Source organism: Clytia hemisphaerica, unplaced genomic scaffold (assembly GCF_902728285.1).
Source record: "Clytia hemisphaerica strain Z4C2 unplaced genomic scaffold, Clytia hemisphaerica genome assembly, whole genome shotgun sequence".
NCBI classification, from domain to species: Eukaryota; Metazoa; Cnidaria; class Hydrozoa; order Leptothecata; family Clytiidae; genus Clytia; species Clytia hemisphaerica.
The window spans coordinates 957,508-961,573 of NW_027103590.1; the positions used below are offsets into that span (position 1 = coordinate 957,508).

The 4,066-nt window shown below is 34.8% G+C and overlaps 1 long non-coding RNA gene across 2 annotated transcripts; it reads right to left on the reverse strand.

Annotated features, from left to right (window-relative positions):
- Positions 1-322: 322 nt before the first annotated feature.
- LOC136801561 (uncharacterized) lies at positions 323-1,901 on the reverse strand. 2 transcript variants are annotated; one of them, XR_010845874.1, is made up of 5 exons: positions 1,842-1,901; positions 1,479-1,523; positions 1,010-1,044; positions 726-807; positions 323-352 (listed from the first exon to the last, which is right to left on the reverse strand). It is a non-coding gene; the product is annotated as an uncharacterized lncRNA (long non-coding RNA). The 2 variants fall into 2 exon arrangements; XR_010845873.1 differs by lacking the exon at positions 323-352 and adding an exon at positions 526-556.
- Positions 1,902-4,066: the final 2,165 nt, after the last annotated feature.

Below are 4,066 nucleotides of genomic sequence, written 5' to 3' on the forward strand. Positions count from 1 at the left end.
AAAATTGTTCACGAAACTCTGAAGAAAAAACACAAAGTTAGTAAAGGGATACAGTAAAGATTCGGCAAAATTGTTCACGAAACTCTGAAGAAAAAACACAAAAGTTAGTAAAGGGATACAGTAAAGATTCGGCAAAATTGTTCACGAAACTCTGAAGAAAAAACACAAAAGTTAGTAAAGGGATACAGTAAAGATTCGGCAAAATTGTTCACGAAACTCTGAAGAAAAAACACAAAAGTTAGTAAATGGATACAGTAAAGATTCGGCGAAATTGTTCACGAACCTCTGAAGAAAAAACACACAAGTTAGTAAAGGGATACAGTAAAGATTCGGCGAAATTGTTCACGAAACTCTGAAGAAAAAACACAAAAGTTAGTAAAGGGATACAGTAAAGATTCGGCAAAATTGTTCACGAAACTCTGAAGAAAAAACACATAGGTTAGTAAAGGGATACAGTAAAGATTCGGCAAAATTGTTCACGAAACTCTGAAGAAAAAACACAAAAGTTAGTACCAAAGGGATACAGTAAAGATTCGGCAAAATTGTTCACGAAACTCTGAAGAAAAAACACAAAAGTTTTGGTCTACTGACTTGGCGCAGGTAGTTTAGACCTATAGAAAGGGACACTGAGATAAAAATACCACCGTATAAGTAGAGCATTGCCGGATACAGAATACTTATATATCTTGGTGCCACCGTTCATAAAAAAATAGGAAAATGCATACCTTAGTGCCTGAGTACACAGAGTACAGCGGGAAAGGAGCGTATCCACTTCCAGATGAAATGTGAACCAACAATCCTCTTTTCCTATAAAAAACACACACACAGAAAATTGATGAACAAATGAGTCGACTGTCGCTCTAATAATCTTTTAAAAAACAAGAATTGTTCGTGAGTTAGATTAGGGATAGGGTCATAGAGAAGAGGGGGCAAATGTTCTAATTCGAATAAGGGAAAGTTAAGATGTAGAGGTTCGGATTAGAGGAGGTTGGCTTTATAGTGAATTTACCTGCTCACCATTCCATCCAGTACCAGTCTTGTCATCTGAAATGGAAAAACTCAAATGGTTTGTTTTTTATACGGTACAGGCGAATTGTTTTAAAGAGATTTAACAGAAAAAACATACGGGTCAGGCGGCGGTCGACAATCAAGCCTTTTTATTTTAATTCGTGAGGTCTATCAAGCGGAATATTAAGTCTTCAATTATTATTAGGGGACCAAGCCTGGAGTTCCGTGATATCTTTTCTACGACCTCGTTGTAGTCCATCCGAAAGAACAGTAAATTATAAGATATTTTTGAGAGGGAGGATTAATATTAGGTCTTCAATTTTGTTTTGCATGGGGAATTTAAAATATTTTGGTTCAAAGTTCGGATTCTTAGGTGAGGGAAACATTTTCCACTGGCCATTTTTTTAGAAATCACGTAAGGAAACTTTTTCTTGATAAATAAAGAAGGAATAAGCATAATATTTTCTCACCTTCAGCACTGAGTGTATATTCACTTTGATCATGTCGTCACAAGCCTGTTTAACGATAATAATTCTAACTAAATAACATTCATGGTAATGAGGGAAATCTATTAAACACTCCCCAATACATTAGAGTCTCTTGAACTCGCACCTCTATAACTCGAATTTCTCATTAACTCGAACAAGTTTTCACGTCCCTTCAGTTAACAATGCCCTATAATAAGCCTTACTTCATAACTCAAAATTTCCTTAACTCGAATGAATTTGCGTTGTCCGCGAGGGTCCGAGTTAAAGAGACTCCACTGTATTTGATACGCATCCAAAGCAATATTTAAAGCAAGACTTTTGACAGAAAGATTAAGTAATGTTTACCTGTGGGTCCCAGTCCCCATAAAATTCAGCATGTTTGTAAGACACTCCCACGTTGTTGACTGTAATAAAACAACAAGTGATATTTTTATGGATCTACCTACCTGGTACTCTGTACCACAGTGTATCTCACGTTTATCGCTTCGTACTACACTCTGTGCACATTGTCTGTTTGATAAAAAAAATTCCCGTACGGAAACCTCTGCGATAAAGTATGATTTAAAAATAGCAACAGTTCTATCAACGTCTTACCTCTCTCGCCCGCACTCAATTGCAGCGGTCGGTTTGAAAAATCTCAAATCAGAAAGTGACAAAGACAGCAGACCCTCTATGGCAATGAATTTTGAAATAAGCTGTAGATACTGGGTCTGTGTACACCAATCAGAAGCTTATTTTATTTATTTAATCAAAAAAATCAAACAGTGGTTAATTTACAAGATCTCCTCAGGCAGGTCCAAAAGACATCATTTACACACGAGTAGGGTAACGAACCAAGGCTTAACCCTATTAGCCCCAAGCTTTTTTGACTTTTGTATCCCCAGGGGGGGGGGGTAGAATCTACCACCCTCGATTTTTTTTCGATCTAGAAGAGCTATGGCCATGAAATTTGGTACAGATGTTCTCCATCATGATACAATTTTCCAGGAAGAAAAAAAAATTGATGACGTCATGCAAAAACTGATGACGTCATCACAAAATTTCGACCTTTCGGAAAAAAGCCCAAATATATGGTTTACAAAAATGTCTATTACAATTGAACCAATAAAGATATTTCAATTCTGTTTAAAGATTCTGAAAGGTAAAAGACTGTTCTTTTTCATAATTGCCGGTTTTGCAATTTCCATGAAGAGTTTTTCTTAAAATTTATGCTGAAGATGAGTAAAATTTTTCAAAATTTGATGACGTCATAAATGATGACGTCATCATTTTCAAAAATTTTCTTTAAAATTTTTAAATTTGTATTATCAATGCCTATCACGTGTCAAAATTTGAAAATGATTGAATAAATAGTTTAGAAGTTATCATCACTTTAAAATTTTGAGTTTGAAGTGATTTTAGCTGGGTTTTATGTCATGTTTCACAATAAAGTCATAAAACCTGATCTGGACAACCTATGACCCTAAAATTTTGCACAAGTACTCTTAATAAGATTTTATTAAAACTCAGAAAGTTTCAAGTCGTTTAAAAAATTTTTCTTTGAGATATAAACAAAAGAACTCCAGCGTGGTAGATTCTACCCCCCCCCCCCCTGGGGCTAATAGGGTTAAGATCACGATAATAGAGTCAAGATCTTGATGACCCGAACATCTTGGAGGGGTAGGGCATAATCGTTCGAGTAAAGGAGACTTGAAGCAATTGAGGCAAAACAGCCTAATGTTTTATCGAGGTATATACCGGTTTAATTTATAGAGAGTCAAGAAGATTTGACTGTATAGTTTATCCAAGAGGGTATTGCCGGGAGGAATGCAACACACCTTAGATCTTATAAAATACACTGGTCAGGGAGCTTATTGTTTTAGCTTTTTGTTTTAGCTTTTTCCTTTGTTAATATAAAAAGATGAAAATCAATTTGCTCAGTTTTTGATTACGTTACTAAGTAATCCTCTTGGGATTGGTTTAAAATTTAATCACATGATCAAAAGGTGAGCAAAACAAACTAATTTCTCAACGCAAGTTCAAGTAAAAACCAATGGAAAGAAACAAAAGGCTTCCAGACCAGGCTTTGGACACACATAGTAACTAACAAAATGCTGATGCTGAAAAACTAAACGCTGAAAATGAGAAAGACAAGTGATACTTTTATGGACCTACCTGGTTATGCATTTAACACATATATAATTGATATCTACGTGAGCGTGACCATTAAACAATCATTCAGAACACGAAAAGTGACAATCTATCAAAATTAGTCGTTTGTTTCTTATAGAAAAAACGTTTAGAAACCAAAATTTCATGCTCTTGAAATATTCTTTCATATTCAAGACTTTGTGAGCAAAAAAAACATCTATCTCATCAAAAAATTGAGTGATTTGGCTAAGAACATTGATGTATGCTTATTAATAGTGATTCTTATAGATAAACATGTGTTTTTTGAGCCAACAAAACTTTTTTGAAAAAATCTGCCTGAGCCATCTTTTACCTATGATGGTACCGTACTTTCATGCAAAAAATCAGAAAAAGTTAATAATCAAATTTTTCACAAAGACCAAAAACCCGTTTTTTAGCGT